Genomic DNA, 24,544 nt, shown 5'->3' on the forward strand with positions numbered 1-24,544 from the left:
AGAAATCATCTTGGTAAATTTGGGGATACAGAACAAAATCTCCTATGCCTGAGGATGCCAGAGAGCGAGAAGTATGAAATTAGACTGGAGAGATGGGACCAGTTGGTGTAGGACTATGTATAGCATAAAGATGCTTGCAATAGCAATTTATTGAAATGTTACAATGGGTCAGAGAGTGATCTGATCTAATCTACATTTTGAGATTTTCTATTGCATTGTAGAAAATTAATCCTGGACGGGCAAAAATGGAAGGAAGAAAAGTCAATGAGGTCCCTACAGCAGGGTGCAATATGAAAGAGGCTGTTGACAATGAATAGCTTTTTATGATGGGAAACAGTGAAAAAGGAAAGAATTTGAGTTGTTTTTGGAAGTAGTACAGAAAGCACATGCCATTGTTTGTGATAAGTGGTGCTAAGGGACAGAGACGGAGGATTAATCTTAGCATTTGGGCCTGAGCAAATATATGAATGGTGGTGTAATTATAGAGAATGGGAAATAAGATGGAGATGTGCCTTCACCATATATTCACTCTAAGAATTATATTCTTTAAAACTATGATTATAATAGAGATAATACATTTTAGGACAGGAAAAATTGTGTGACTTTTATCCTAAGTACATACGAGAGGGATCACTTAGCATAGTCCTTAAAAAGTGTCTGTAAACACCTCATCCTGTTAGGATATGCCTTCAGTACACTAAGAACTGACATGAAACTAGCATTTAGATGCATCAACATGATAAAAATGCATTCAAATATATATTATTAAGAATAATATTAAAATCTGATAACAATATTTTCAGTGTTACCAAGAATGATTTATTTTGATATTTGATCAAATCAATTAATATTTAATTTAATAGTATTTATTATCTTTTATATATTTTACTAGCCTTTGTAATTCTACCATTAGGCAGGGATAATCAGCTTCACGTGACAACTGAGAAAACACCATCGGAGAATTTTAAGTGACTTGCTAATGTAAGTTGGTAGCAGATATGCTATACAAATTCAGAAAACAATGACTACTAACCTAGTAAGTCTGTAGAGGAGCATGTCATATTTCACTAAAATTCCTCTTATGGAATACCATCATATACTGGAGACTAGACAACAAGGTCAAAATATAAGAAAGATGAGTCTCATCTATTACAAAAGTGTCCCACTTAATTTCTTATTTACAGATAAAACTGTACAAGTACCATAGTTCCTGAAGATAAATAGATATCAAAATCTCAAAGGAGAAAGAAAAATGACCAGAAACACATCAAGAGAGATAAAGTTTTTTAGAGGATATTCAACATTTCTATTCTAGTGAAATCAGACACATTGTGTCCAAAAATAACTCTTAACTTTTGATTGTTCTAAGAGGCAGTGTTACCCACAGCAGCATAGACGTAATAAATTATCTCAACTTATTCACATTTGTATGGAGGAAGAAAAAGGTTTTGTGTCAGGGAAAACAAGAGGATGAAATTGTATCCCATCTATTCCTAATTTCATGAGACAAAGATTTTGGAGACTGTTCTCAATCCCAAATCCTGTACGACTATTTATTTGAAGTATTACTCTGTTGAATCACACTTTAATATATCTGAAGGTTTTAAAATACTATTCCCCAGGATAATAAGCATATTGCAAGTGGTGTCAATACTGGTTGCAGTCTTTGAGAAATCATATAAGCTATCAGAAAAAAAAAAAAAAGAAATATTACTCCCCCAAAAGTCTACTCCGCATCTAATCTTTGTATTTTTGTAGGCAAGACGATATTCTTATCAAGCTTATTTAAAATTGTTTTTGTCAGTTACTACCAAAAAGTTCTGACTAAAATGAATTAAAATAGACAAGCATTTTTATTTCCAACAAGGTAGACTTCCTTGTAAGTAGAACAATTATTCTTTTTTTTTTTTTTTTTTTTTTTTTTAATGCAAAGGCTTTTTATTAGGAACCACAGGAATGAGCTGCTTATTCCTCTGTAACAGTCTAGAGCAGGTCATCAGGCCCAGGATGGAGAGGTTATCAAAGGTGCTGTGCTGTGCTTTGCTGCACTTGCTTAGGGCCTGGAAGGAAAGATGGCAGCAACAGAGGTTGGCAGGAACTGGTGTTAGCCAAGACACCAAGAGCCTGGGGAGAACCCTCTACCTTCCTTCCAACTCCACTCAAGGCTGGAGCATGCCAGGAGACAGAGCAGGTGGCTGGAGCAGGCAGGCCGCAGCAGTGTTGAGCCCCTGGCCGCATTCTCTGCTACTTCACTTCACTTGCCTGCTCTCCACTCTTCTTGCCCTTTGGTGATTAGGTATTTGAAGAATTCATACACAGACCATGCCATGGCCGTGGAGGGGATCTGGTGAATCACTCTGGCCTGTACCCCTCCGAAGTAGGCGGTCACCCCACCTACTTGATATACCATCCTGAAGGCACTAGCCATGCCTGTGACATGTCCTGTGATGTTTGAGTTCAAAGCCAGGGATTCCTGGGTGTTGAGCAGTGGTTTGCAAACGTCCAGGGGGGGTGTGGCAGCGGCAGCTACAGCTCGTGCACAGGCTCCAGAGAGAACTTGGGAGCTGGGGTTGTACCGTCTCTGGGGGTTAAAGTGCTCTTGCAGGGATTCATAGGTCATGAAGTGAATGGCTTGGAAGGGAACATTCATGGTTAGCTGCGTGGTGTAACTACGATAAAAGGCCTGGCCCCTTCACTTAGCCACACTGCGCGTACACAGTCTGTCACCCGGTGGTACGGTGAGTTGTACATCTGCATCCTCTGCTTGACCACTTGTGCTGCATTCATGGCTGCATCATGCAGTACTGTTGCTGCACACCCGGCTGCACCGTTGGCAACTATTGCTCAAAGACATCACTCAATGTCTTTTTTAATTTTTCATAGCAGGCAAAATAGAGGGCATGGGCAGGCCCTGCCCTGCGCCTGTTGCTGTGACCTTCAGCCCAGGCATAGGCCTCCACAGGCCCTCGGTTCTATAATCCCCCAGAGTGCCTCCAACACGTTTCCATAGCGGGCGGCTGGGTCAGGCTGTAGGCTTTGCATCTGGGTCTGTTCCATCCCATCCCACCCTATTCCTGTTTAGTCCCAGCTAGGATCCAGGGCTTTGGCTGACAGATTTTCTTTCCACAGTCCGGATTCAGAGCTCACTGACGGTTAGAAATGGGTCCTGGTTCCTGGCTGGGTTCAATTCCTTGCTTGGAATTCCTTGGACCTTGGACCTTGCTTGCAGGAAGTATGGGTCGATTCGTGCAGTGATGGCAGGAGCCAGGAAGGAACCCATGTCGGCTCCGACAGGACCCAGGGGTCGGGTGAGCCCCAGGTCGGATTCGGAGCCGGTCCAGGTCTCACCTTGACGCAGTCGATGGGGTACATCACGCAGTGCTCCAGGATCCCTGCCACGGCGCCCGCCACCATGTGCGTGGTGACAGTGGCTCCAGCTGGCATCGCCTCCTAGTCCGGGCCGGAGTCCGGATCCTGCCGCACTGGGGGCCTGCAGGCCCCGGCCCCCCCCCACCCCCCCGCCGCGGGCCCCGGCCCACGCCCCTCTGCAGCCACCGGTCCAGCAGCGCCGACTCCCGGGGCTCCCCCCTGACCCAGCACCGCCCCCAGCCACTCAGCCAGCACCCCGCCCCTCCGTAAGTAGAACAATTATTCTTAATTTAGTAAGATTTTTGGGGAGCTACAAATATCCCCTATGCGCTTAATCTCTCTGTCATCTTCCTTGCTTTCGACAGGGTGCCTGAAATTCCACAGGAAAGCCTTATTCATTTAGATTCAGTATATCATGGTTTTAATGTGAGGATGCCACATAAAATTTTAAAAATAAGCTATTAACAAAACCATTTAGTTTGAGGGAACAAGATGGATGGTAAACAGTTGTGGGTCAGAAAGGACAAAAAAAGGGAAAGTTTGAAGGCTAGGAGAAAGTAGAATTAATAAAAGAGGCTGGAGGTTCTGAAGCAGATCTCCCTCATTGTCAAAGGCGACAGCAACCTTGGTCTTATTAGCAAATCCATGTGTCACAAGCTCAATTTCCAGGAGTTCTAATAAATTTAAGTTACTTTGGATGACAAATGCAAAATGTTAACAAGAAATCCACAGCATAGAGATAGATAAATTATCTCCTTGCCAATGACTTTAGAATGAAAATTTTTTATAACAAGCACAAAAATTTGGTTACAATGCCAAATTTGTTTAATGTTATTGATGTCTCTAGAGGTGCTGAATATTTGCTAGAATAGTAAATTTGCTGAATCAAGGCAGTACTAATTATGAGAAGGGTGGGGAAATAAAGAGAAACTGACAATGTAAAAGATTTCTAACCTGAAATTTTAAACACTTCTTTAATCTTGAAATCATTCTGTGTTGCATTTCTACTTTTTATACTAAACTGGTATACTGTTATCATTAGCGATACTTAAGTTTTACAAGACCTTATAATTTGTACTGTGTGAGGATTTTTGCATGTGAAGAAATATTTGCTCCAAGTTATTATTTTTTAAAATTCTAAATGGACCATTTGTCTCTATGAACAGCTGTAATAGCTAAATCTCTGCTTTAAAAGATGGTTTTTGATATTCTTTAATGCCAATTACTAAGTCATTTGCTTTCTCAGCTGGCTTTTCCCCCCTTTTCTGTTAAATCACAACTAGTTGTGCCACACTGCGATCTTTTCATTAACACTTTAGGCACATATAATTAGCACATTTATTGCTTTTTGTCTAATTGTCTATTCAAAAGATTAATACTTTACCATCTATTTTGTCGTAGTAACCAATGACTGCTAACCATGAGTCTTTTAACTTTCTTTAGGATATAAGCTTATCTAGGTAAAAGCAAGATGCCAAATTTGATTTGTAGCTATATGGAATTTACTAAGGTTTGAAACATACAAGAATATAATTCATAAACTTTTGATTTGTACAGCTAGATCTTGATAAACTATATAAATAGACAAATAGGTATAGTTTGGTATCCATTCATTCATCCTTCTTCCTTGACTGCATTGTTTTATTCAGTCTTAGCTGCATATGGCTTCATATTACAAAGAAATTGCTAACATAAAGAAAAGGAAGGGTAAAAATTTGAACACATCTTTATGTCTCATATCTATAATTAATATTAGCAAATAATAAGTTCTGAAGAGTTACACAAGTTAGATTTTGCTTAAAGATTATTTCATATGCCAGCCTGACAAAGGAACCTTTGTTTATACATTAACATATACGGAGAGCCCTCAGAACTAGCTGTTCTGCAAAAGCAGTATTCATAAACATTTGCGTGTATTTGTCAGAAATTTAGCATATTTTATGTAAAAGAAAATTGCATGAAGTAATATCTAGTTTACTTAAATTTAAAGACAGAAAAATAAAATTAAAAGGATGTTTTTATGATTCTTTCTTGGATTAAAATATATTGACCTCGGTTCTCTTTCTAGCTAGCTTCAATTTACAGAGATAAGAGAACAGAAAGGGATGAGAAGAAAACTGAAGACCAGACCTACACTTTTAAAATAGCAAGACTTATCTAAGAAATAATTAGCTTCAATGAAATGGTGGTCCTCAAGATAGTTTACTACTCTATTAAATAAGAGATCCAAGAAATCATAGATATAAAGTACTCATCTTTGTTTCCCTGTAGCAACTACATAATCTAGCATATTACAAATTCAGTAAAGTCTCATATAACATCATCTAGGAACAAAACTGCGTGTCTATGTGTGTGTGTGTAATGAAGGAAGATAAAAATTTGGGGGTAAAGCTTTTCAGTTCTCTATTTCTGGCTCAGATAAATAATAAAGTAGAAAATTTAAGAATTATATACACATTAGATACTTTTGTCTCTAAACAGTTCTTTGTGATTTGCTAAATTGGGTAAAAAATGCTAAGAAAGAAGATAAGGACATTCAATGTTGAATATTGTTTATTGCCTCACTCTTCCTAGAAAACTTAGGCTATTTTCTTTTGAGAATTTAGTCAGAGAAATATTCTGGATTGAAATTTTGCTAGGGATTTCAGAAAAATTTGTATTATAAACTGTCTGAAGTTATTCTTTCCCTAATCTGTATTTTATGAAAAACATAAACTCTGGAAGATTAAAAATTACACTTTCACAACCTTGGAGAACATTATATATAATGATATATATAATATATATATTATAAATAGAGAGAGGTTAGTCATGTAGTAGGAAGAAACCTAGTGAGAAAACTTGGCTTCACCTAAACTGCGGGTGCTCATCTAATACACTGAGTAGTTCAAACTTTAAGACCTAGATACACACTTCTAATTCCCACATAGGACAGGGAAAACAATCAGATCTGGGATAAAGGAAAAGCCAACTCTAGTTTTGAAGTGAGATTATGCTCCCTGAGAAAGAATGTTCAGATGCAGAGGATCTTCTATTTTTGAAACATTAGAGTTTCTTTTTTTTTAAATTTTACATTGCCTGATGCTGAGGAGTGCTTAATTTGGATGAATCATTTTAATAGACAAAGGACAACTTTACAAATGTGGATAAATTTAGCTACAGAATGGGAAGAATGGATTTTTGAATAGCCTACCTAGAAAGAAACCATGTCATTCTGATTTCAAATACACGAGGTAGGAGTATGATGAGTTATTTTCTTATTTATTTATTTATTTATTTATTTATTTATTTATTTATTATCTATTTATTTATTTAATTGGAGTTCAATTTGCCAACATGTAGCATATCACCCAGTGCTCATCCCATGAAGTGCCCCCCTCAGTGCCCATCACCCAGTCACCATCCCCCCGCCCACCTCCCCTTCCACTGCCCCTTGTTTGTTGCCCAGAGTTAGGAGTCTTGTTCTGTCTCCCTCTCTGATATTTCCCACTCATTTTCTCTCCTTTCCCCTTTATTCCCTTTCACTATTTTTTCATATTCCTCAAATGAATGAGACCATATAACATTTGTCCTTCTCTGATTGACTTACTTCACTCAGCATAATACCCTCCAGTTCATTCCATGTTGAAGCAAATGGTGGGTATTTGTTGTTTCTAATGACTGAGTAATATTCCATTTTACAGATAGACCATGTCTTCTTTATCCATTCATCTGTCAGTGGACACCGAGGCTCCTTCCACAGTTTGGCTATTGTGGACATTGCTGCTATAAGCATTGGGTGCAGGTGTCCTAGCGTTTCACTGCATCTGTATCTTTGGGGTAAATCCCCAGCAGTGCAATTGCTGGGTCATAGGGCAGTTCGATTTTTAACTCTTTGAGGAACCTCCATACAGTTTTCCAGAGTGGCTGCACCAGTTCACATTCCCACCAACAGTGCAGGAGGGTTCCCCTTTTCCACATCCTCTCCAACATTTGTGGTTTCCTGTCTTGTTAATTTTCCCCATTCTCACTGGTGTGAGGTGGGATCTCATTGTGGTTTTGATTTGTATTTCCCTGATGGCCAGTGATGCTTAGCATTTTCTCATGTTCTTGTTGGGCATGTCTATGTCTTCCTCTGTGAGATTTCTGTTCATGTCTTTTGCCCATTTCATGATTGGATTGTTTCTTTGCTGTTGAGTTTAAAAAGTTCTTTATAGATCTTGGTTAGTAGCCCTTTATCTGATACGGCATTTGCAAATGTCTTCCCCATTCTGTAGGTTGTCTTTTAGTTTTGTTGACTGTTTTACTGTGCAGAAGCTTTTTATCTTAAGTCCTAATAATTCATTTTTGCTTTTGTCTCCCGTGCCTTCATAGATGTATCTTGTAAGAAGTTGCTGTGGCCAAGTCAAAAAGGGTGTTGTCTGTGTTCTCCTCTAGGATTTTGATGGATTCTTGTCTCACATTTAGATCTTTCATCCATTTTGAGTTTCTCTTTGTGCATGGTGTAAGAGAGTGGTCTAGTTTCATTCTTCTGCATGTGGATTCCCAATTTTCCCAGCACTATTTATTGAAGAGACCATCCTTTTTCCAGTGGATAGTCTTTCCTGCTTTGTCGAATATTAGTTGGCCATAGAGTTGAGGGCCCATTTCTGGGTTCTCTATCTGTTCCATTGCTCTATCTCTCTGTTTTTGTGCCAGTACCATACTGTCTTGTTGATTACAGCTTTGTAGTACAACTTGAAATCCAGCATCGTGATGGATGGCAATATTCCCCTGGCTATTTAGGGGTCTTTTTTGATTCCACACAAATCTTAAGATGATTTGTTCCAACTCTCTGAAGAAAGTCTATGGAATTTTGATAGGGATTGCATTAAACATAGCCCTGGGTAGCATTGACATTTTCACAATATTAATTCTTCCAATTATGGTCTGAAAATAGACAGGAGAGAGTCCCAGGCTTGGTATCGGTTGAGACTTAATTTGTGACCCAGTATGTGGTCTATTCTGGAGAAAGTTCCATGTGCACTTGAGAAGAATATGCATTCAGTTGCGTTTGGATGTAAAATTCTGTAAATATCTGTGAAATCCATCTGGTCCAGTGCATCATTTAAAGCTCTTGTTTCTTTGGAGATGTTGTGCTTAGAAGATCTGTCATTTGCATAAAGTGCTGTGGTGAACTCTCCCAGTATTAGTGTATTATTATCTAAGTATGTCTTTACTTTGCTTGTTAATTGATTGATATACTTGGCAACTCCCACATTAGGGGCATAAATATTCATGATTGTTAGGTCCTCTTGTTGGATAGATCGTTTAAGCATGATATAGTGTCCCTCTTCATCTGTTACTACAGTCTTTGGGATAAACTTTATCTGATATGAGGATTGCTACCCCTGCTTTCTTTTGAGGACCATTTGAATAGTAAATGGTTCGCCAACCTTTCATTTTCAGGGTGTAGGTGTACTTAGTTCTGAAATGAGTCTCTTGTAGACAGCAAATAGATGGGTCTTGCTTTTTTTATCTAGTCTGAAACCCTGCGTCTTTTGATGGGATCATTAAGGCCATTCATACATTCAGAATTACTATTGAAAGATATGAATTTAGTGTCATCATAATACCTATTCAGTCCCTGTTTTTGTGGATTATTTCTTTGGGTATCCTCTTTCTTTAACAGGGTCCCCCTTAATATTTCTTGCAGAGCTGGTTTGGTGGTCACATATTCTTTCAGTTTCTGCCTATCTTGGAAGCTCTTTATCTCTCCTTCTATTCTGAATGAGAGCCTTGCTGTACATTCTTCTCATTTAGGACCCTGAATATATCCTGCCAGCCCTTTCTGGCCTGCCAGATCTCTGTGGAGAGGTTTTCTATTAATCTAATATTTCTCCCCATTTAAGTTAAGGATCTCTTGACTCTTGCTGCTTTAAGGATTTTCTCTTTATCTTTGGAATTTGCAAGTTTCACTATTAAATGTCAAGGTGCTGAATAGTTTTTATTGATTTTAAGGGGGGGAGGATCTCTCTATCTCCTAGATCTGAATGCCTGTTTCTCTCCCCAAACTAGCTACAATTTGTTCAGATATGCTTTCTGGTCCTCTTTCCCTCTCGGCGCCCTCTGGAACCCCAATTAAACATAGATTTTTCCTTCTGAGGCTGTCATTTATTTCCTTTAACCTTTCCTCATGTTCTTTTAATTGTTTTTCTCTTTTTTCCTCAGCTTCCTTCCTTGCTATCAACTTGTCTTCCTTGCCACTCACTCTTTCTTCTACCTCATTAACCCTCATCGTTAGGACCTCTAGTTTGGATTGCATCTCATTTAATTGCTTTTTAATTTCGGCCTGATTAGATCTAAATTCTGCAGTCATGAAGTCTCTTGAATCCTTTATGCTTTTTTTTTTTTTTTCCAGAGCCACCAGTAGCTTTATAATTGTGCTTCCGAATTGGCTTTCTGACATGGAATTGTAATCCAAATTCTGTAACTCTGTGGCAGAGAGTACTGTTTATGATTCTTTCTTTTGTGGTGAGTTCTTCTTTCTAGTCATTTTGCTCAGTGCAGAGTGGCTAAAAATGAGTTATACTGGAAAAAGGAAGAAATGAAAAAGAACCAGAACTCTCTGGTTCTATATACTGTAAATCCCTCGACTTCCCCTGGAGCTTTCTAGCACTGCTGGGTCAAGAACTTGCTCTTCCCCTGTCCTTCCAGCTGGTCTTCTGGGGAAGGGGTCTGCTGCGCTGATTCTCAGGTGTGTGCACCTGGGGGAGCTGCCCCGCCCCTGCCAGGTGCACGGCTCAGTGGGAGCATTTACTCGTGAGGCCGCTGCTCCCTGGTAGCCCCGTTCAGTCCCAGGTACAAGGTGACACCAAGAGGAACAACAGTGGCAGTGGCCAGGTCTCCAGCCCTGGAGTCAGCTCTCGCAATAACTCCCGCAGTCTCCCATTCCTCACTGGCCTGGATGCTCCGGGGCTGGGGGGGCTCTGATCTGCACAACTCGGGGGCGCCCTGTAGCAGGAGCATCCTCGCTGTCCTGTGCCCTCCTGGCCTCTGCCTGTCCCTGGGGGGAGCGCAGGATCCTGGGCTGTGTTCCCTGGCACCTTGGGATCTGGGGCCTGTGCTGCCGGATCCCTGCTCCAGGGACCTGGGCTCCCTAAGGCAGCAGGGCGCAGCGCCCTCCACCCGGAGCTGCCACCCGAGCTGCTCCGAGGCCCCACCAGGTGTGCTCCAGCCCTTTACTACGCCGGGCCTGCAGTGTGTGGTGCGCTCTCCCCTGGGTGAACCTCCTCTGTTAGTGACCCCGGGAATCTGGGGGCTCCATCGGCCCCCCCCCCACCGTGTTTTTGCCTGATTTCCCTGCTGAGCGCCTTTCCATCCAGGAAGAATCCGGTGCCGTTTTTTAAAGTTCCTGCTTCTCCAGGACTGGGCTTTCCTGTCCCAGGGGGCTTTCGCTGCCCAGCCTTAGCCAGGCTCCCTGCGGGGCCCCCTTCCCCACTGGATTCTTTTTAATATTTTTTTTATTCTGCCCTCCTACCTTGTTAGAATCAAAAACTCTTCTCTTTGTAGCATTCGGCTATTTTCTCTTTAAATCTCAGGTTGAATTCGTAGGTTTTCAGGATGATTTGAAAGTTATCTAGGTAAGTTGGTGGGGACAGGTGACTTGGGGACCCTGCTCCTCTGCCATCTTGCCCCGCCCCCCATGAATTATTTTCTTAACTTTTTATTAAAGAATATCTATTAGAAAGAGAAAACTGGGGGCACTGGGTAGCTCAGTGGTTGAGTATCTGCCTCCAGCACAGGTCGTGTTTCCAGGGTTCTGGGATTGAGTCCTACCATCACGCTCCCTGCAGGGAGCCTGCTTCTCCCTCTGCCTATGTCTCTGTCTCTGTCTCTCTCTCTGTCTCTCATGAATAAATCAAATCTTAAAAAAAAAGGCAATAGAAAACTAGATTTCAGCAATCATGTAACCATGACTTCTTCTCTATCTTCCTCTCCATATATATCACATTCTAGTGTCAACAAAGCTAATTTCAATAAATCTTTTCACCAAATTATTTATAGAAAAGTCACTACTTGCATTGTGCCCTTCATTAAAGGGAAGGGATTCATAGAGGAATTCCTCTATGAAGAATTTAGTGGTTTAACACATAAACCTCTAAAACAGATCCATTTTTGTGTGTGTGCTGAGTGATGTTATTAAACAAGTAACAGCGAGTATGGACCACTCATCAGCCGAAGAGACCTCAAACAATATTCTCAAAGGTGGTTCTTGGAAGGATTCTTTTATGGTTTCTGCATTTTAAAGTTTAGGATTGCACATGAACTAAATGTGTTAGCCTGAAATTAAGAAGAATAGTTATGCCTTTGCATATTTTATTGTACTGTATTCTGTGACTATATTTTTTCTGTAACACAGAGATTGACAGAGGGAGTTCAACTTAAGTATACATATGTTCTTTTGTGTAAAACAGGGAGAGACAAAGATGGGCAGGAAAGGATGGGAGAGCAGTTGTGTCTCCAAAAGTAGTAATATGAACCTCATATACTGTGACATAATCATCTTCCATGTGCTCCTTCCTGGCTGAAGATTTTAGTATCCATAATTTTTTTTACTATATCTGGTATATTACGATGCTATTGATTTTAGTATATCTTAAAACATGTTATCTTTCATTGAATCACTTTATATCTACTATTTTTCAATTGATCCTGTTATTTTTCATATCAATGATTATAATCTTAACAAGTTGTCATAACTTTTTGTCTCCTTGAAGTATTTATATCTTATTTTGATTTAATTGGACAAAATAGCTTATTAAGAAGAAATTGTGCCTGAAGTTTTAAAATGGAAACAAAGCAGTTTACCATATCTACTATTTCCTTTAACCTTAAAGTGACTCATAGGAACATCTGCATCTAAACAACTTGTCAGCTCACATGGCTTCTGTGAAAAGATTGACAATATCAGTAGTGACAGGTTCTGAAAAACCCATGTAATATTCTAATACCCATGTAAGACAGGAATCCAGTGAGCAGGTGGTAAAATGTAACTGCTAAATATGCATCTTAAATTTATTAAGAATATCAGAGGGTGGGGAGGAATCGAGAAAAGTTATAGATGGTAAACAAAAATAAAAGCAAGGTGTATCTCTTCTCAAAGGTCAAAACTGCTTTCTCTGGTGTCCTACAAAAATTTTACTGTAATCTATCAAAAGGATCTTGTTAAATAATTTTTAAAATGTAGTAATTGAGTATGTTAACTAACTAGAATTTAAATAAAACCTTGAAAAAAATAAACATGGTAATTGCAAAATCAATCGTGTCAACATTTCCCATTAAAATATATGGATACGAAAGATAATTTTATACAATCAGTAATTTTCGAGTTGGCTATATATAGCTTTTATAAGTTATTTATTCAAAAACACTGAGGTTAGGCAATTTTCAATTTTAACGCAAACAGCAATTATTAAAATAATCGTGGCACCTTTGTAGCACTGATAAGCCACATAACAGCATGGTATTAGGTTCTAGGTTTAAAACAAAATTGAGAGGAAGGTAGAGATGTTTGCTTTATATAACCCAATCCCACAGATGCATAATTTCTTCCATTATCAGCATCTCTCATCAGAATTTATTTTTAGCCAGCGCTCCACCTACATGGACATATCAGAGTCACCCAAAGTCTAGAGTTTATTTTAGATTTCACTCTTGGTGCTCTAAATGTTACGGGTTTGGACAACAGTTTAATGACACATACATATCATTATAATATCATACAGAGTTTTCACTGACCTACAAATCTTCTATGCTCTGCTTATTTATTACTACTTATCCCTGAGTTTTCTCTCGTGGCAACCACAGATCTTACTACTGTCTTGCCTTTTCAAAATATTTTACAGTTGGAATCATACAGCATGCAGCCTTTATAGACTGGCTTAAAGAAGACAATATGTAATGTGCATTCATGTAATGGTAATATGCACTTATGTTTGTTCCATGAATTTTCATAACTCAGTAATTCTTTTTTTTAGTGTTGAATAATAGTCCAATGTCAGATTATATTTTATCAATTCACCTACTGAAGGATATTTTGGTGCTCCCGAGTTGTGGCAATGACAAATAAAGCCCCTATAAACATCCAATGGGCATGTTAGGGCATGGACAGGAGTTTTCAAATGCTTTGGGTGAATAACAAGGAGCATGATTATCAGATCATATGATAAAAGTATGTTTAGTTTTGTAAGAAACTTTTAAACTGTCTTTCACAGTGGGAGTGAATTAGTAAGAGTTCCTGTTGCTTCACATCCTCATCAGCATTTGATGTTATCAGTGTTCTGCATTTGGGCCATTCTAATAATTGTGAAATGTCCTCTCACTATTGTTTTAATTTGCATTTCCTTGATGACATATGATGTGGAACATCTTTTAATATGCTTATTTTCCACCTGCATATCTTCTTTGGTGAGCTAAGGTCTTTGGCACATTTTTAAAAAATAATTTGTTTTCTTATTGCTGAGATTCAAAAGTTCTCTGTATTTGTTGGATAAGTATTTTACATGATGTGACTATTGCACCTTTTCTCCCAGCTGTGGCTTGTTTTCTAACTCTTTTGGTATTGTCTTTGTAGAACAGAAGTTTTAAACTTATTTTTTAAAAAATAAGTTATTCTAATCTTTTAAAAGATTATTATTTATTTGAGAGAAAGAGAGAGAGAGTGCACAAGTGGAGGGACTAGCAGAGGGAGAGGGAGAAAGGAAGTAGACTTCTCACTGAGCACAGAGCTGAACTTGGGGCTCAATCTCAGGACTTTGAGATCACAACCTGAGTAAAAAACAAGAGTCAGACACTCAACTGACTAAACCAATCAGGTGCCCCCAGAAGTTTTTACCTTTAATGAAGTTTAACTTACCACTTTTTTATGGATTGTACTTTGGTAGTGTATCCAAAAAGGATCAGCAAACAGAAAATCATGTCAATTTTTCCCTGTTACCTTCTAGACATTTTTTTCTTTTTTTTTAAATGTTTATTTATTTATGATAGTCACACACACACACACAGAGAGAGAGAGAGAGAGAGAGAGAGAGGCAGAGACACAGGCAGAGGGAGAAGCAGGCTCCATGCACCAGGAGCCCGATGTGGGATTTGATCCCGGGTCTCCAGGATCCCGCCCTGGGCCAAAGGCAGGCGCTAAACCACTGCGCCACCCAGGGATCACCCTTCTAGACATTTTATAGTTCTGCTTCTTTTGAATTTAGGTGATTCATTTTGAATTAATTTCTGTAAAGGGTATAGGGTCTAGCCTAATAAAACATGTGCTAATATATTCTAGTAATACCAGTCTATTCCAAAATGTATGTGAATGCCACTATTTTAAATGGAGGTACTTCAATATGAAATTAAATATTTATCACCATTCTTGTAGAGAGAAAATGCAAAGATTATAATATACCAATTTAAATAACATCTAGGTAATGATTTCTACAAGACAATATAGTACAATCAATTATACCTTTTTATACATTGTCAAATGTATCATTAATTCATGAAGAGTATAAAATCTTCTTTTTAAAAGAATATCCATGTATTTACATGGGTATTCAAAGAAAATATCTGAAAGGTATCAATGGCTTTAAAGTTATTTTTGAATAATTGGCAAATGGATTTTTCCTTGTTAATTTCTAATTTTTCAGAAGAGAAATAATTACACAAATTTATTAAAACAAAAAAAATCAAACAATGTTTGTTTCTAATTCTAAAGTACTTTTGGGGAAAAATATAGTTATTTATAATAGTCTGTAGCTGGGAAGCCCAGGGGAAATACAACTAAAGAAGAAATTTCAACCTCTGACTAGTCCTGTTTCTGTAGCTGTTCTGGAATCAAATTTTTCTTCTCATGTTATCTGACTTTAAGAAATAGTTTTAGAGTGAACATTGGTATACTGTATCTAAAGAACAAGGAAATATCTATACATTTTATAGATAATGCTAGCAGGGATTGGGAGGACACTTTCTTTTAGTGATTCTTACATTGTGATACAACACATCTAGAAATGAGGTGAGCCCTGGTAAGTGTTATAATAAGCTGTCACTTTCAGCCACACCCACCCCTGACTTTTTCAGTCCCAGGAAACAAGTGAAACTCTGAGACCAGGAGAAATGTAGAAATAATGAAAGAAAAAAAATAGGACAGGTTTATCTTAAAGTGTTCTGTATATACATATGGTATAATCTCTTTTTTTTTTTTTTTTAAACCATATGTTGGGATGGCTGAGTGGCTCAGTGGATGAGCGTCTGCCTTCGACTCAGAGGGTGATCCCGGAGTTCCAGGATCGAGTCCCACATCGGGCTCCCTGCATGGAGCCTGCTTCTTCCTCTGCCTGTGTCTCTGCCCCTCTCTCTCTGTGTCTCTCATGCATAAATAAATAAAATCTTTAAAAAAAAGCCACATATGAAAATAGTTTACATTATTTCTGAAAGATAAGGTTGTTAATTTATAAATTCCTTTTTAAGCAATTATGAACATTATGATTTTTCAGACTAAGGAACTTTAAACAAAATATGTGTTTTTAATAATAAATATAATCAATTTATAAAATATGGTTATTATACGACTATATATGACACTAACACAAATAGCTAACTTTTTAAAGTATTTTAAGTGTACCAATACACACACATGCACACACTCGAGTGCAACATGTGCAGATAAAAGATGAGGGAAGTTAACTGTTCCTTAAAACCATCTTAAATTTCAGCTTTTTGCCCAAATACTGGGGTTAATAAAAACTTCATTCATTTCCATAGAGAAATCAAAGAGATATAGTTGCAAAATGCAATGAATAAGACAATCATTACTACATAATGGGTCCCTATTAATTTAGTACACCACTTTTCTCATGCTTGTAGAGGCTAACATAAAACAAGGAATCTTTTAGCTACTGTCTAAATAGTACTCTTACAGAAATCTTTTAAGAGAAAAGAGATATTAAGCTAAGAAAAGAGCGATGATCACTAAGATATTTAAGAATGCCTGAAACCTTCCTATTAGAAAAAAAACATTCTAAGATTAACCAAATGGAAGGGTAATCCGTTCCAGAGTTGGTATTGATAGTTCTTCCCATTAATGTGTGGATAAGTTAAAGGTGATAGAATATAAATCCATATGCCTAAAAATATTCTGAACATCTTTGAACCCCAAATATAGACTATTAGGCTGGGAATTAAAGCTAAACAGATATTATTTTACCTAATTCTAACTCTTTCATCCATTGTGAAAGTAAGAGCCAGGGATTTGAAGTGTATTCTTTTTGTTTAAGGAAAGATAATTAAAATCTATGATTCCTAACTCCAATTTAGTGCTCTTTTCAAAACACCTGTGTACATGGTTTGGTCTTTCCAAGTCTGCCTGAGTTAGAGTGACAGACAGATTGTATGTTCAGCATGTAGGAAGTACACAAAAGAGATCTATCGTTCTAAAAAGATAACTTTTTTTGTTATCTATCCCATTTTTAAAGGAAAAAAAAACTTCCCTAAAGAATGACTTCCTTTTTTCCCTTTAAATCATTTGGGTTTAGTGAAATGGATTCACTATTTTACTCCCAACATAAACCACATAATCTTTCTCATCTCTGTTTTATTCCTCATTGCCCAAATGTAATTGACTAAAATAAAATTAGTTCAGCAGATTTTTCTTCAGATTGTTGGAGCTGCAAACATTGATTCCTGAACTAACAGCATTTTTTATAATAATGATACAGATAAAGATCAGCATCATTAGATTATGGAGCACAATTGCCCAAATATTCTGGGGAAAGAAATAAATTGAAAGTGATTGTTAATACTATCCTCACCACAGTTCCTTGAAAACACACAGAATATCTACTGCAAACTTGGATACAAACCATTACTTCGCCATTAAACAATTTTAGTCTAAATGTCTATAGTTTAGCAAAATTATTATCTCATTACACAGAATGTTTATTTTATGTAATGTACAGTTCAACTCATTTTCTATTTCAAAAATAAAACATAAATTACAGCTTCAATAGACAAAATGTACACTAAATTAAAAGGAATTAAATCTCTGAGTAAGTGAAAGCTAATTTAATAAAGGACTTTTATTATGCAATCTGCTAAAATAACTAAAATAATCAAAATAACTAAAGTAACTAGCCTTATCACAGAATTAAGAGTCAGTTCAGAAAGCACTGGCTATAAATGAAGCACTTTAAAATATCACCATGTTTGTTGTGATCATCAGTGAATCATTTGAAGTATTTATTGTCTCTAAGAGAAAATCTTTAATTTACTTGAGACACTAAAGTATGAATACACTGAACAGAAATATGAACATTGTATTATAGTTTTTCTTACATTTGGGGACATTGCCACAATTTGTGGCATAATTAAAACAATTTTACAAGCAGTCATTCATTAAGTTATTTTAATTTTCCATCTCTAATGAAAGAGAAAAAGCTCTTTAGCAGATGTATTATGTAACTATCAAAATAGTCTAAATCTTCAAAACTGCCTGAGGGATTACTTACATAAATGGTCCTTGAAAATTAACACAAAAGTAAAACTTTCTCTTCCCATACCTATTTACACTTTTTATTGGCTAAAATATATCTTATTTCAAATATGACTGGTGTTATGAACTGAACTGTACCCTCCTCTTCCAGAAAAGGTAGGAGTCCTAATCCTGAGTATCTCAGAATATGACCTTATCAGGGTCATTGCAAGGGTAATTAGTTAAGTTCAGAGGAAGTCATAATGTAGTAAGAGAGGCTCCTAATCCATTATGACTGGTGTCCTTAAAGCACATGACATGTAAAGACAGATATACAAGGGGAGGACATTGTGTGTCTATGACACACTATGCATTAACAAAGGCCAAAAAAATTTCAAAGATTTCCAGCAAAATACCAGAAGCTAAGAAGAGGCAAGGAATGTTTCCTCTATAGGGTTCAGAGGAACTGCAGCCCTGATGACACCTCTATTTGGACTTCTAGCCTCCAGAACTAAGAGACAGTACAATTTTATTGTTTTAGGCCATTCATTTTGTTACTGTGGTGCTAGAAAACTAATACAACTGATACATTCATATTTTCAGCCCTCAAGGAGACTATGAAATTGAAAACAGAAAAACAATTTCAAATTCTCAGTGATAGATATATAAAATACAAGTATAAAAATATTTATCTGGATGCTTTTATATGTGTGTTTGTCAGCAATAAATACATTTATTTGTTGTATTCCTTAGGTAGGCATTCATGCTAGATATCTACCCAATGAGAATCTCATGTTTTTAGACAGTACAGTCCTATATAAACTACCTTAGAAGATTTAAATGAAGAAATTATATTGCTATAGCAATGATTGGTAATTCTCCTATAGAAATGCCCCTCCCTGTCTTTTGTAATCAAGCTGACATTACTTTTGTAGAGTCTAAGGCAGCTCTCCATGTCTTCTACACCTAGACTTGTGCATGTGCTTTTACAATATCATTCAGCTTCCATAGTCCCTAGTTTATATCCCTACTCCAGATCTCTCTCCTAATTTCAAGACTTATATAATCAGTTGCTTCACCTAGATGTCTAAGAGACTCCTCAAATCTAATAGACCTCTCAAAGTCAACATGACCAATACTGAACCCCAGATCACCATGTCATCCTCGCTTCCATACCTCACCCTAGTAGTATACAGAGCTTTGCCCTTCCAACTGCTCAGGTCACAAGAGAAGAAGTGATTTTTCCTTCTTTTATCTTCTAATTTCACAGGTTCATATTTTCAATATTTTTAGAAACACTGTTGGCTTGGGATGCCTGGGTGGCTCAGTGGTTGAGCATCTGCCTTCAGCTAGGGCATGATTCTGGGAATCTGGGATCTAGCCCCACATTAGGCTCCCACAGGGAGCCTCTCCCTATGTTTCTGCCTCTTCTTGAGTCTCTCATGAATAAATAAAATCTTTAAAAAAAGAACATTATTGGATCAATCTGAAATTATCCCAAATCCACTTGCTTCTGCAGCTAGTACAACCCACCAATACTTGCCCCTGGAGTAGCATGGTATTCTTCTAATCAGTCTCTTTACTTTCTTCCTTTATCCCTTGTCTATTCTCAACATATTCACCAGAGTAAGCCTTTGAAATGTGAGGCAAGGGCCTTCTTTTCTAGGCTAGATAACATACACTGCCTAATTTCTCTCTGCTTATCTCCATTAATCAAAAATATAACCACTGGAAATAATGCAAGAGGAAAGCAAAAGGGAACTCTGAAAGTTGGAAAGAAAAAAAATGAAAGACTTAAGTACCCTAGGATCAGAGTAAGGGCATTTTACAACCCAGGATGTAGCATTTCTTGACTACCAACCTCTAAGAAGAATGTCTCATGTAGGCTCATTCCTCTTCTACACTGAAGGAGAGTCAAGCCTACATCAGCAAGTATAGCAGCCTTGGCAAAGGCGACCAATGCTAAGCACACAAAAATACATGGCCAGGGGAAGCTCTCTCTTTCTTAGCCAGACTTAAAACTCCCATTTGCACCCTAGTGGTACCACATAGCTGGGTGCCCCCACCTCACCTCAAGTGCCCAGACTGGGAGGTGCTTCTCCTCTGTGCAGGTAGGTGACTCTCTTCTTCCACCACAGGTATTCAGGCCTGGAGAAGTTACCATTGCCTTCTGGAGGAGGACCAACAGGGATCAGAGGAAGCCCAACAGCATAAGACAAAACAAGCAAACAAAATATTATTACAAAAACTATAGAAATGCGAAGGTTTATAGAGCCACAGCTTAAAAAAAAAATAGGCTAGAACCTGTGAGCTAAACCTACATAGGTGATTTCCCATCAAATGTAAATAATAAATAAATAAATAAATAAATAAATAAATAAATAAATAAATAAAATAAGACCTAGAGTATCCTAACATGAAAGTCAAAACATGAAGGACACAATAAAGCTTGGCTATTAGACCAGGGACCAGGAAAACCACAATTTGAATGAGAGAAAACAATCAGATGGGACTGACATTGAGAGAAATTAATAACTGAAATATATGAGAAGGATTTTTAAAGCAATCGTGATAGAATTAATTCAAAAAGGAATTTAAATTTGTCTTGAAACTAATGGGTAAATGTCATAAAAAATACAAGTTATAAAGAAGAATCAAATGGAAATAGGAATGAAAAGTGGGAGGATAGGGTAATTGGGTGATGAGCATTAAGGAGGGCACTTGATGTAATAATGAGCACTGGGTGTTATATGCAACTGGTGAATCACTAAATTGTACCTCTGAAACTAATACTACACTATACGCAAACTAACTTGAACTTAAATAAAATCTTGAAGGAAAAAAATGACTCATTAAAATAGATGATTTTTTTGGCCTTAAAATAATCCTGTAATTTAAAAGAATTTACATCATACAGAGCATGGAGGGTATGCCCTATGACCATAACTAAATCAAACTAAAAATCTATAATAAATAAACAACAGGAAATCTCTGTACACTTGGAAATTAAACACAATGTATTTCCTATTATCCATATATCAACCAAGCCCTCAAATATAGTTAAAACAAACCAAAAAATAAACCAAATGAAACTAAAATTACAACATCTCAGAATATGTATAAGATAGCCAAGGTGCTGCTTAGCGCATTGCATATATTAAAATAAGAAAGTCTAAAACCAATCTAAATTCTTATATTAAGAAAATAAAGACAAAATTAAAGGTAAAACCAGCAGAAAGAATAAAAGCATGAATCAAGAATATGGAAAAGAGTAAACAATAGATAATAAAGAATCAAAACACTAGTTCTTAAAAACAATAAAACTAATAAACTTCTAGAAAGAATGACAAGAGTAAAAAGGAGCAGACACAAGTAAGCAACATCAGGAATGAGACAGGAAATGTCACTAATGATGTTTTAGCCATAAGTATAATAATAACAGCATACTACTATCATTTTTACCCACAAAATGCAGTGACATTGAAAAATGAACCAATAACACTGAAAACCACACATAATCCAAACTTCACCATAAAATAGAAAGTGTTATAATCATTTAAGTTATTGAATTTGTATTGAAAAAGCTTCCCCCCCCAAAAAAAAATCAAGCCCCACATGTTTTTAGTGAAGAATTCCGCCAAACATTTGAAGAAGTAACACCAACTTTACACAATTCTCTCCAGAAAAAAACTGGGGATGCTTTCCAGGTAGTTTCATAAGGCAGTGTTACCTTGATACCAAATACCCTAAAATAATACTCAACCAAAGCCATATTCCAATATTTCTCAAATTAAGGCACATAAACTCTCAATAAAATAACAGAAAACTTATCCAACAAAGTATAAAATTGTATACCATAAGTATAATTTATTGAAAGTATGCAATGATGCTTCAACATGTGAAGATATATCAATGTAATATACCACATCTGCTTCCTAAACAAGAAGAATTGTATCATGAAATGACACAGAAATAAGCATTGACAACATCCAATATCCATTTCTGATACAAACTCCTGGCAATTTAGGAATAGAGAGGAACTACCTCAACTTGATATAGAATGTATTTTTAAAGAGTAAATAATTACATCTAGGGGTGCCTGACTGAGTCAGCATAGCATGTAATTCTTGATCTTGGAGTAATGAATTCGAGCCCCATAATAATATTTTATTATTAACAAAGTCATAATCATAATTTTAAAAACTCACTTCTTAAAAGTAAATAATTGCATCTAACATTATACTTAATGATGAAAGATTTAATGCTTTCCCACTAAGATTGGAAAAAGCAAGGATGTCTCATTTCTGTACTCCTACTTAACATAGTGATTGAATTTCCAGCCACTGAATTAAGCAAGAAATAAAAAGCACACAAATCAAAAAGAGAAAGAGAAATATGTCCCTATTTGAAGACAGATAATTGTACAGTCTCAAGAAATCTACAGAATAATCTCTTAAACTAATGAGTAAATTTAGCAATGTTGCAAGATATATGATCAACACAAATATGTCATTTTTATCTCTATTTATTCACAAAACAACATGTGGAAAACAAAATTAAAGTCATAATACCATTCACAATTGCTCCAATGAAAATGAAATCCTTAGGTACACTCAACAAAACAATGTACATTATTTATATCCTGCAAAAACAAAATGATGATGAAAGAAATCAAAGGAGATGTAAATAAATGGTAATATATTACATTAGTGGATTGGAAGATGCAATATAGTAAAGATGTCAATTCTCCCAAAATTCATGCTAAAATTAATGAGTTCCTAACAAAATCTCAGGAAGGTTCTTTTGTAGACATAAAAAAGTTTGCTCTACAATTTCAATGTAAAGGCTCAAGTCACAAGAATAGGTAAAACAACATTGAAAAAGAAAAAAAAAGAGGGAAGGAACACTCACCTGTTAGATACTACTGCCTGCTATCTGGCTATAGTGCTCATGACAGCATCACACTGGTGAGGAGATTGTCACCTAGATCAGAAACATTAATAGAAAAGAAGGCTCAGAAAGAGACTCACACAAATATGACCAATTGATTTCTGAAACAAAGGTGCTCAGCAGTTTCATGAGAGAAGGAGCAACTGAACATCCATAGGTTTAAAAAATGGTATAATATTGTAATAAATTTGTACGATCTGTCACAGATGATAACTACACATCATGGTGAGCACTTCATAATTTATATAAATGCTGACTCACCATATTCTATACCTGAAAATAATACAATTTTTTATGTAAGCTATAATTCAATTGAAAAATAGAAAAAAATTTGTACAGATCTCATTTTGCATATAAAAGTCAATCAAAATGTATCATATAAAAATGAAATATAAAAGAAGAGAAAAATATAAGAGAAAAATTTTTGAGATCGAGGGCTATATGAAGTGGTCTCACATTTGATACCAGAGTGCTCTACATAAAAATAAAAATATTAGTAAACTGAACATCATTCAAATTAAACAAGAAAAAAAAGTTTTCTCTGCAAAGGCAAGGTCTCTGTGAAAAGGATGAAAACACATGCTAAGACTGGGAGAAATGATTTGCAGACCTCTGACAAGACTAGTAACTAGAATGGATAAAAAAACTCTCAGACCTCAGGGAAAAAGCAAGCCAATTAGTAAAAGGACCAAAGACATGAGCAGTTATTTCACTGAAGAGGATGTACAGATGCAAAATCAGAATATAAAATATGTTTAACATTACTAGAGTCAAAAGAATGCAAGTTTAAACCAATGAGATATCACTATAAAACTATCATAGTGGCTACAAAAAGAATAGTGATAATACCAAATACTAGTGAGAATGTGTATACCTTGCTGGTGGGCACGCAAATGGTACAAATGGCTCCAGAAAATATTTTGGCAGTTTATTATGAGACCAAACCCGCAAATACCATATGACTTAACAATTGTATTCTTTGGCATTTATCCCCAATGAATGTTCATGTGAAGAAAGTCATCTTAAATGGTTATATATTACCTGATTTCACTTACAAAAAGTTCTTGAAATGACTAAAAATATCGGAATAGAGAACTTACTGTGGTTACAACAGATTAAAGACATTTTTGTGGAGCTGTAAATACTCTGAATCTTGTCTATATTAAAGTCAATGTCCTAATGGTGATATTATACTATGTAGTTCAGCAAAATTTTACCATTAGGGTAAACAGGTAAAGGATACATGGGCAAAAAAAAAATTAAAAAAAAAAAAAAAAGGATACATGGGCTCTCTCTGCATTGTTTCTTACAATCTCATGTGAATATGCAATTATTTCAAAAATCTAAAATATAATGTTAATTTTAAAAATATATAAGGCAGAAAAAAATCCTTTATTGGCTTAGAACTCCATAATGGGTTCCTATTTCACAGACAGAAAAAGTAAAATTTCTTAACAATGGCCATAACACTTTTCATGCCTTAGTCCCACATTAATTCATTGACAATCTTTTCAAACACCAATTTTCATATAAATTCAATTAACTAAAAAAATAAATTAATAAACTCATTTCAACTGCTTAGAGAGTAGCAATCGCTTAACATGATACTTCTTTTTTAACCCCAGAATACTTAGGACAGCAATGTTCCCAGGAACTGTACAAAATTCAACTTACATTTCCCCCCAGAAATCTATTATTTACTGAATCATAGTATATGACTGAACTAGATTGCCCACACAGTATTTTCCT

The 24,544-nt window shown here is 36.5% G+C and overlaps 1 pseudogene; it reads right to left on the bottom strand.

The window, feature by feature from the left end:
* Positions 1–1,922: 1,922 nt before the first annotated feature.
* On the bottom strand, positions 1,923–10,902 carry LOC100685577 (annotated as a pseudogene).
* Between the last annotated feature and the right edge of the window lie 13,642 nt (positions 10,903–24,544).

Source organism: Canis lupus, chromosome 31, assembly GCF_011100685.1.
Source record: "Canis lupus familiaris isolate Mischka breed German Shepherd chromosome 31, alternate assembly UU_Cfam_GSD_1.0, whole genome shotgun sequence".
Lineage (NCBI taxonomy): Eukaryota > Metazoa > Chordata > Mammalia > Carnivora > Canidae > Canis > Canis lupus.